A 10,563-nucleotide genomic window follows, 5' to 3' on the forward strand; every position below is an offset into this window, starting at 1 on the left:
AAACTATAGAGATAATCTAGGACTAGGGAAAAAGATGTGGATACTTTTGTTTCATTTGATCCTCTCGCTCCCAAGTGAATTTAGGTCCCCGCTTTGCAATCTAGCAAACTTTCAATATCGGGATACGACTTTGCTTTTTCTTTTGATTTCCTATCCATTATTTATACCGGTTCTTCTACAAAGTGTAGAATTTTATTTAACTTGATTTTATCGAGTGGGATAACAAGTGTTTCATCGGATAGACACTTCTTTAGAATAGATACGTGGAAGGTGGGTTGAATGTTACTGAGTTCCTGTGGTAGTTTGAGTTTATAAGCAACTGGACCGATTCTAGCAAGAATATTAAATGGTCCGATGTATATCGGATTTAGTATCCCACGTTGGCAAAACGTATTAAGTTTTCCCATGGTGAGACATTTAACAAGACTTTGTTACCAACATGGAATTCCAAGGGTTTTCATCGTTTGTCCGCATAACTCTTTTGTCTATCTCTAGAAGCTTTTAGTCGTTCCCGGATCTGCACAATCTTTTTTGTGGTCCCTCAAATTATCTCAGATCCGATTAGAGTACTGTCGGGTACTTGGTTCTTGGCTAGTTACATATCACCTAATTCAGCCCAACATAGCGGTGATCTGCATTTGCGGTCATAAAGGGCTTCAAATGGAACAACTTTGATGCTGGTGTGGTAGCTATTGTTGTATGAAAATTCAACTAGTGGTAAATGGGTATCCCAAGCTTTACCAAAATCGATCACACAAGCTCTCAGAATGTCTTCTAAAGTTCGAACTATTTTCTCACTCTACTTATTAGTTTGTGGAGGGTAGGCTGTACTCATGTCCAAACTGGTTCCTAAGGATTTTTGTAATGTCTACCAGAATCTTGAGGTGAATCTACTATCTCTATCAGAGATGATAGATATGGGTACACCATATAGTCATACAATCTCTCTAATGTACGTTTTGGTTAGCTTCTCCATCTTGTCAGTTTCTTTAATTGGTAGGAAGTGTGCAGATTGGGTTAATCTATCGTCGATTACCCAAATAGAGACATGACAACCCGTTGTTCTTGGTAACTTGGTTATGAAATCCATAGTTATCCGTGTTGGATTAGTGTCTAAGTCCATAACTATATTTGGTATGTACTTGACTCGATTGGCATGGTCCATTTGGGTTGCATGGCATCATGCATTTGGATAAACTAAAATGAGAGAAATGACACTTAAGGATTAATAATATATTATAAGTTCTAATATATTAATAGTATTATTTAATTAGTATTGATCAAGAATTAATTTGGAATTAATTAAGTGATCAAAAGGAGACTAATTAAATATATGGGTTGATTGTGTAAATCATTCATTCTTATATATGTGGGCTTGTGATCCAAGATTGCTTATGTTGGACTAAATCCATGGGGTGGCCCATGGTTACTCCATGGAGGTTAAAATCCATGGAGCATAAGGAATGGGTAAAGTTAAGAGTTACATGGTGTAACCCTAGTAGCCACCATATAAAAGAATCCTATAGCTCAAGAAATTGGCTACTAGTTCAAAAAGTGAGGGCAAGCCGATTTCATGAAGTGTCTCATTTCTCTCAAGTCATTCTAAGTGTACTTGATGTTGTGTTAACCATTTGATGTGTCACACTTGGGGTACTAGGCACTTAAGCTTCACGAGACAAGTTACATAAAAAAGATATGTATTCTATCTATTTTATTACCCAACTATCAAAGATTGTATGCTAGATAGGGTAATAGCTTGGAATAATCATATTTGCATGTATAATAGAGAAAACATAGATCCAAGGCACGTAGGGTTGCATGTACACTTAGGAGTGTTAGAATGCTCAAAACCCAATAGTGGTATCAGATCTTAGGCTTGTTTTCTTGTTATACTTGCTTAAATTGCTGAAAAATCGAAGATTTGTGCTGTCTGGATAGGGGACTCGATGAGTTCATGAAGGGACTCGACGAGTCCAAGTACAAACTCATCCAACTCTCTGAGTTGGTTCATGCACTCGACGAGTTGGACCTCCAGACAACATATCTTCGAGTTTTAAAGCTGGAATTGGTCTAGAATCATTTCCTTAAGCTGTTTTGGGCTGATAAAAACTGTTTTTAAAGTGTTAATGATTATAGTAAACCAATTTCAAGGTTAAAATCAAAATTTCATGTTTTATTTATATTTATGTAATTCTTGAAATTGTTGATATGGATTGTTCATGCTTATGAGTTTTAGTAGATCATAGGAATCATTTACAAAAGTGTTTGTTAGTTAATTCTTGATCTAAATGTATTTTAATGGAGTCCATAATTTGTCCTCAAGTGATGGATTACCAAAAGTTTTTTGTGTTACCTTGTTTTTTGAGTTATTTTAGATTAATGAAAAATATGTGTTAGTTGTTTTCAATCCAAATTAATCTGAAACTTGTTTATAAAATGTGTTTTTGTAACTTATCCTCAAGTTATATGAAAAGTGTCACATTTATGAATGTTAAAACTCATAAAAATGCCTTAGGTTAGAAAAATGAAGAGTCTTTTCTTATAAATAGTTTTTATAGCTCCATAACTTATCCTCAAGTTATGGATGTCCAAGAGTCTCTTCATTAAAAGTTTTTTAAAACTTTAATTAAACTCATAAGTTATGAAAATCCAAGAGTTTTAAAGAGTTTCCAAACTTTCCCTCAAGTTTTGGAATTTGTAAAGTTTTCCCATGAATACTTTAATTCCAAGTTAAGCCCTTAGAATTTTAAAAGTTAGAATTCAACCCTTATACTTTATAATATTATAAGAGCAAGTTGTCTTACCATTAGTAGGCCTCATTCACGAAACCGGTCTATATGGGGGGGGGGTATAAGGTTACTGCCTATAAAATGGTAGTTTAATGGGTGTCCACTCTCACCCACCGCTTCCTTGACCAGTGGAGGGTCGTTAGCCGAACAGGTTGGACAAGGACTATAATTCTCCCTTCATTAAAAGTATTAATGATAAATCTAAAGTAACTAAATGTTTTATAATTCCCAATCTTAGTTACTTTAGGAAAATGTGAATAAGGTGCTAATCCATGAAATTACACTTTGCACTTTACTTAAGTCGATTAGTGGAGCGTGTGTGGTTAACCGGAACACTAGCTTTATTTAACAAGGTAAGCAAAGGGTACCTTAATATTAATCATAGTATCGGTGGAGCGTGTGTGGTTAACCGGTACATCGATTAAGGGGTAAATATTAAGGGTACCAGGTGATTTGCATGGTTACTTCACACCTTGTTTTATGATCCTCGGCATTCCAGTCACAAAACCTGAAGGGCACACTCGAGATTGAAACATGCCATTGAACAGTTCAATTGTGACAACCCGATATTTCAACTCTTTGTAGTGACCTAAAAAGTCAAGTATTTTAACCACTTTTGAGTTAATAAAATTAACTTTGATAATAAAATATCCAAAAAGTTTCTATTTAAATTCTTCTATGTTTAAATGTCATTAAACCATGATCGTACGTAAAAAGAACGCCCAAATCCGACTTCGTATATTGAAGTTATGATTTTTCCAAGTTCGGCTTAGCAACCGACAACTAAAAATTCGAATCGGAGATCGAGCGACTTTTGGCCCGAATGACCTAAACGAGAATCGAAGGTCTCGACAATGGTATTTCAGCGGTAAAAAGTCTGGCAAAAACCAACGTCAGATAAAGAAGTTATGAATTTTTAAAGAAATTCCTTAATCACGTCATTTTAATAAATAAATAATAAAAATGGTTTCGGAATTTTCCAACGGAATCTAAATGAAAGTTGTAGATTGTAGTCTCACATTCGCGGGGATATAAATAACGTCGAAAACGGAGTTCATATGAAGGAGATATGAATTTTTGAAGTTTGATAATTAATTTATATATAATTTTTATTAAAAAGTTGGTATTATCCGAAGGAGTCAGCCTAGGGCCGAAGTACGCGCCGCGTACCCTCGTACGCCCCGCGTACTCAAGGCCAAGGCCTCGGATCGTCCACATCGCCCTATGCGAAGCTACCGACCCGTCCCATCCGACCCGCCCCATCCGACCCGTCCCGTCCGAAGTACGTAAGCGATGACGCACGGGTACGCGCTGCGTACGCCCGTACACCCCACGTACGGAGGCGGTTCAGCACCCCTATAAAAGGGATGCGAGGCTTTCCGAAAATTTTGCTTATTTTCACTCTTTCTCTCATGATCTTTCCTCGATTTCCGTGCCCGTTCAAACCCGAAGCTCTGGTCTTTTTGCTCAAGTCCCGAGGGTCGATTTTACTCCCGAGATTCCCGAGAATCCCGAGAAAAATCCGTTTCCTGAGACGAAACTCTGCCCGGTTTTCCATCTCGCTATCTTCAAACTTCCAAGTGAGTTCATACCCCTTAAACCAACCTTTGAAATGATTTTAAATGTTTCAATACTTTATGAGGGGGGGATACAAGTTAAATACTTATAGTTATTGTTTCAATCACATGTGATTGCATTAATCACATGTGATTAATAACTAGGAAACCAATGATTTTATCACTATTCAAACTGTTTATCAAACTGTTTTACTTCCAAATGTTTTACAAACTCTTTTACTTATCAAATGCTTTTATCTAAACTTTGTTTTACTACTTATAAATTGCATGCCCATATATGTATAGATGTATAAATAATGTTTAAAGGGCTTAGGAAAGCCACCTGTCCTATTTCCTTTTCCTCGATTTGGATGTAGTTTGGTGGAATTTCGGGTGACCATCCGAAGGTCGTTTCCATATTAATTATATATCAAATATACATATATAGACATAAAAGTACTTCCATATTCATACGTACTAGACCCACCATTAGTAAGTTACCATCGGGGTAACACAGAATCATACTATTACCACTGCTAGATCAATGAGTCAGTTCATTCATGAGGCTATACTAGGAAGAGAATATATACAACTATACTATGAGAACATATACAACTATACTAGAATGAGAAACATTTCATTACATATACAAGAATATGATAACAATTGTGATCCACCGTATCGGAGCATGCCTTAAATGTCATGGCCCGAGTTGTAGCCAGAATTCTCTTAGAGGGAGAGCGTTGAGTTTGCGTATAGATCTATACTGGATTGACTATCCTACACCTTGCTGCTAGCTACAGCCGGACCTGCAAGTCTGCGGGTGCCAAACGTCATTCCGTTATTACGACCGTTCTTTATGTCGTTGTTATCAGTCGGTAGTATGGTGCAATTGTCACATTATACCTTAATATAAATCCGGTTTAAGGTAGTTAGTAAAACGGTAGTTCCTATAAAACAAAACTACAGTACTACAATGATTTACCCATTACATATTTTTAGTGATAACCTCACTTAAACATTAATGTACAAACTATATTTTTCTAAATGATAGTTACACTTGGGAAATTACACACTTTTACAACAAACGAGCATACAAAACATTTAAGCCCTGGTAGAAGGCTACTTTAATAGAAAATATAGGTTTTTCTGAGAGATTCAAACTGTTACAAACACTTACATACAACTTACAACTTATACTTACGACAGGTTCAAACGTTTTGATAACAAACATCGACACTAAAATACTTATGAACTCACCAGCTTAATGCTGACAAACTCTTTCAAAATAACTTGTATTCTCAGGTCATCAGTAGACAGGTACCGATGCTAGCTTTTGAGAAGATAGAGTGCATTCAAGACTCATCATATTATTTTGATTTACATTATATTTTTGGTGTCTAAAACTGTACAGAACACGCTTGTATTAAAACTATATATTTAATGCAATGGATGATGTTGTTTGCTTATTTACATTTATTGTGTTGTGATACTTTACATGACGTCCTCCGCCCCAGAACGTTTCCGCTGTTCTTGGTTTTGGGGTGTGACATCAATGAATCTCAAAAGATCTAGGCATTTCAAATCCAAATAAAACCTAATTAAATTATTTCATTTTCATGGTGGAAATTGGTGAATTGTCATTCACTTACCTTCAAATATTTTATAGCTTGGATTACGGCATCCCTCTTTTAAGTTATAAAATATTGTGTTGGATCCTAGCCTTAATATTTCATATTGGGTGTTATATTAAGGACTTTAAATCATTTATCTTGAATATCTCCCAAAAGATGTCTAGTTCATACATCTACGATCTTCCCAAATCTCTTAGAACTTCACTTCCTCCACCTCCTCCAATTATCCTCCCTAACCCAAAAGTTCAAGGTCATTCAAGCCCTATTGGCAAGAAAGGTCTACATATGATCACATCTTGGAGATGAAGGAACATATTGACAAGCCGGGAGAGTTGGGTGTCAAAGTCTTAAGAAAGTTGGATGTTCAATAACTTTCTAAGTCACATAGTGAGTTACCTTTGGTACTACTATGAAATAGACTATGTCATGATCCTTAATGATATTATCTATTTGCTTGGTACTACTGAATCAACAATGATTTGGAGCTGTGGTAAAGCGAATTTGATTAGTAGATCAACTTTCCAAACCTTCAATGGACATTGACAGTGGTTGCATTGGATACCCAGTAAAAGCTTTCGCTTCCCAATGGAAAGGGATTGGCTATAGTCAACTCGTTGACCAAATAGTAAAGAGAAACGCTAAGTTTGAGATTGTCCAATGTACCATTCCCAATGGGTCCATATGGTTCTACTGCCAAAAGGAAAGGGCATTGGTTGTGAAGCTGCCAAATTTACCTGAAAGATCATAAGGCTGATAAAGTCAATAAGTTTGACTCTACTTCAGGTAAACTCCACTATCTAACTCATGTAAGTTTCTGTTCTGAGGTTCTTATTACATGATATGATTGGGTCACATGTTGATGTTTTAAGAATCAAAGGAAAAGTGAAGGAAACCTAAAGAAAGAGTATGCTGAATTTGATCGCGAAGATGGATTTCTATCGCTTGATTGAAGATCGGATTCTTGAGCTACTCTTAGGAGTTTCGATAGATTTCTAGGAAACATGTAATAGCATAGTTTTCATTTAAAGTTGCATTGTAAGGAAAAGTTTTTTCCGCATTTTATAAATAAATAAAAATTTGATTTTATTTTAGTTTATATCTCCTTGCAATGACTTTTATTGAAAATTTATCTTTATATGTTTCTAGCAATAATGGAAATGTGAATTTGATTCTTTTATTTGTGCTAGTGTCTAAATTTACCAAATAAGGAAAGATTCTCATCATCCAAGTTTTCAGCTGGATAAAAACTTGAAAAAAATACAAGTTGTACAGTATGATGAATGAGAACTTTCAGCTTTGAAAAATTAAGACCAATTCCTTATTCACATGTATATCTGAATCAAGTAAAGGGCTAAGGGATCGAGTATACATTCGTGTGCACTGATCAAGTCCACTACAAAAAGATTTATAAGACTATTCGTCATGATTTACTAAAGTTTAGTAAATATGGTTACACTTACAAGTTTAAGTGTAATTCTGATACATTGGAAAATTTCCGATGTGTGGCAGAACGAATGTGAAGAATCAAATTAGGCAGAAGGATAAAAGTTTCTCAAATCTGAAAAGATGGGAAAGTACTTTAGTATCATGTTATATGATCATCTTAACGATTAAGAGACCTTATCAGAATTCATCCTCTAAGTGCATTCTGATAGCTAAGAAGAGGAGCTATGAATTGTTGAAGTGGTCAAATAAACAAGATGATTCATTACCAAAAACAATTCTTAGAGTCATACTCCAAGATTTTAATTTGAGTGACATATCTTAAAGGAAGGTTTCTTAACACTAGTCAAATGTAAAAGTAAAAGTATCCTACTCTAGTACATTTGAAATTGGTAAGTTGTGATGTTCTGGATAAAACATAGACCAACTAAGACCAATTGTGTGAAGTGTATGTCTTGATAAAGAATCCAAACTATCTCTTGAATATTTGGCATGATAGTCTTATATGTCAAGAGGACAGTGGGAGTCTAAATATCCTGAGAAGAATTTCAAGATCTAATCAAGAATAAAAACATGTAGTTTAACACTAGCACACAACGTGAGGTTTATAACCTATCGTGTTGACATATTTTTATTTCAGTGCCCATTCCAGTTAAACTTGGCTTTGCATATGAGTTCTTAGATTTCTCAATTGGTTGCATAACAACTTGGAAGCAGTGACAGGCCCTTGAGCTGCCAGGTGGCAAGAAATTAAGATTGAGTTTAGTCCATATAAGTTTGGATTTGTCATTATCCTTGACTTGTAACTATGATTTTGACAATTCACATGGATAAGAACACATACACCATAAAATCTAAGGCTCATAAGTTTTATCTCCGATTCATGAAAATGATGGTGAGGAAACCCTTCCACAAAGTAGATTTGAAGTAGGTAGCAAAGATCTAAACAATTGAGACTATGATTACGGCATCCCCTTTCATAGTTCTATACCTGTTTAGACACACCTGTGAGCTATCTAAGATAAGGTGTATGATTTTGATAAAGTTTTTATCAAAGCATCTCGTATCAGAAATCTGAACTTTGGTATGAAAGTCAATACAATATTGATTTCTAGAAGTCCAGTTGATTCCTGAGTACATGTCAAAGCTAGTGGGAGTATAAGTGTTATGATAATAATCATCATGTTAGTGGGAGCATGATAATTATGATAAAGGTTGCAAGATAGCAATGTTAATTATAGAAAAAAAAAGTTTCAATTTGTGGAGTTGTAGGGGTTGAAAAGTTGTTTTGCTATAATTAAGGGAGAGAAAATTATACTTCATCTCAAATCTATAAGCTTAGATCGTGAGATTTTAGTCAAATTTAGTCAAGTATATATATATATATATATATGAATTTCATGTTGGAATGGATCAACATAAAGAAATTCTGTATATGGGGTCTATTATTTTTGTTCTAAAATTGGATTATGATTATGGAATCCCTTTTCATAATATGAATTATGAGAACTTGGCAAATAGAAATATTGTAACAAAAGGAATGGTCTAGTATCATGTCTTTATGTGAGACATCATGAATCGTGTCCCATATGCTTTGGATATAGGATCGATTGCATGTGCTATAATATTCATCCTTTCTAAAAATTTCCAAATGCCCGGGGCATTGAGAAAGGAGAAGGTCTAGAATTGGATATGACTAAAATGATTAAGTGATTGTCGAGGACAATATAAGGTTTACGAAAGATTGGTTGCTCAGGGACAGTTGGAAGTATAATGCTAATTTTTGGAAGGACCATATTGACATATTCTGGAAAGAGGGAACTATTGTTCAGAAATGATAGTCAAAATGGGAATATGGGAAGGTGGAAGTTGTTCAATAAATCTGTGTAAGATTAGGAAACTTAATGCAAGAAGGATGTTTCTAAGGAGTTGATCTCCTTTGGAATGCTCTGTAAGGTTTATTGTCAAGTCTTTGTGACTTTGTGCATAATCATTACAAGAGGATCAATGCATATAAGTTTAGAATCTAACAGATTTCGGTAGATGGCATGAATTTGGAATTCCTGCATTTGCAGTAAGGAATTGGGACTGTGAAATGAGAATCATTGGAGTTATGTTCAATCGATCTAGTTCACAAAGTAAGGATCATAGATAAACATAGAGTGCATACTTTGTGTATGGCAAAGCTATAGTTTAGAAAAAAAAGTGTACATGCTTGGAGAATGGGACAACCATTGTTTTATTTCAAGTATACAGTTGATAGTTTGAAACAGTATGCAATGAATGATGTGTAATCAATATGGTGATAAATAAAAGATGTTTATTTATATTCATAAGTTCTGAGACCATATTGGATTCGAATATTCTTGTGTTTCACTTTGCATGTTTTTGACTTCCAGGATAACTAGGTCGTTCTTCCTGATTGACTAAGTTATTCAAACCATCAACAGTCGGTCATATGTTGGAAGTAGATATGAATCAAGCCTATCATGGGTTCGCTTGTAGAGGTCTAAGTTGTTGGACAAAGTGGTGCTACAACACTCATGAGTGCTCATAAGTTCTGAGTATTGGATTCAACCCACGCTCATTAGAATCACTTCATGAATTTTATCACGAGTGATCATGAGATGATAATATCTTATATTCTTCAAACCTATAGATATGAGTTGTTACTATAAGTTGGTTATACATTGATCGCACGAAACCACATTGGTAACTCGATGTTATAAAACATGCCTTTGTGTATGATTCAGCAAGTAGTAGAATAAGCCATATGAGTCGAAGTTTATCCATTCCTTTTACCTTCAGGATAAAAGCAATATCTATGGGCCCCTCGATGATTTAATGATGATACATGTGAGTGCTTCGCCAAGCCAGGACTAATTTGATCTATTCAATCAGTCATTCATCATAAATCGAAGATCGAGAAACAACGAATGGAAAGAGAGAATGATTTATAATTCATGTCTCAGTCCATATGATATCTAGAATGGAGGAATATATGATCCCTTATGTAATGGACAAGTCATTGACGAGATCAGAGTTTAGTTACAATGTCAGAGTTCGACAGCGACTTAAAGAGCTACGATTGCCAATCAGGTTTTGAAGTCATACGCAATAATAGTTTTAGAGTTATCCAAG

The sequence above is a fragment of the Lactuca saligna genome, chromosome 4 (genome assembly GCF_052625555.1).
Source record: "Lactuca saligna cultivar CGN05327 chromosome 4, ASM5262555v1, whole genome shotgun sequence".
NCBI lineage: Eukaryota > Viridiplantae > Streptophyta > Magnoliopsida > Asterales > Asteraceae > Lactuca > Lactuca saligna.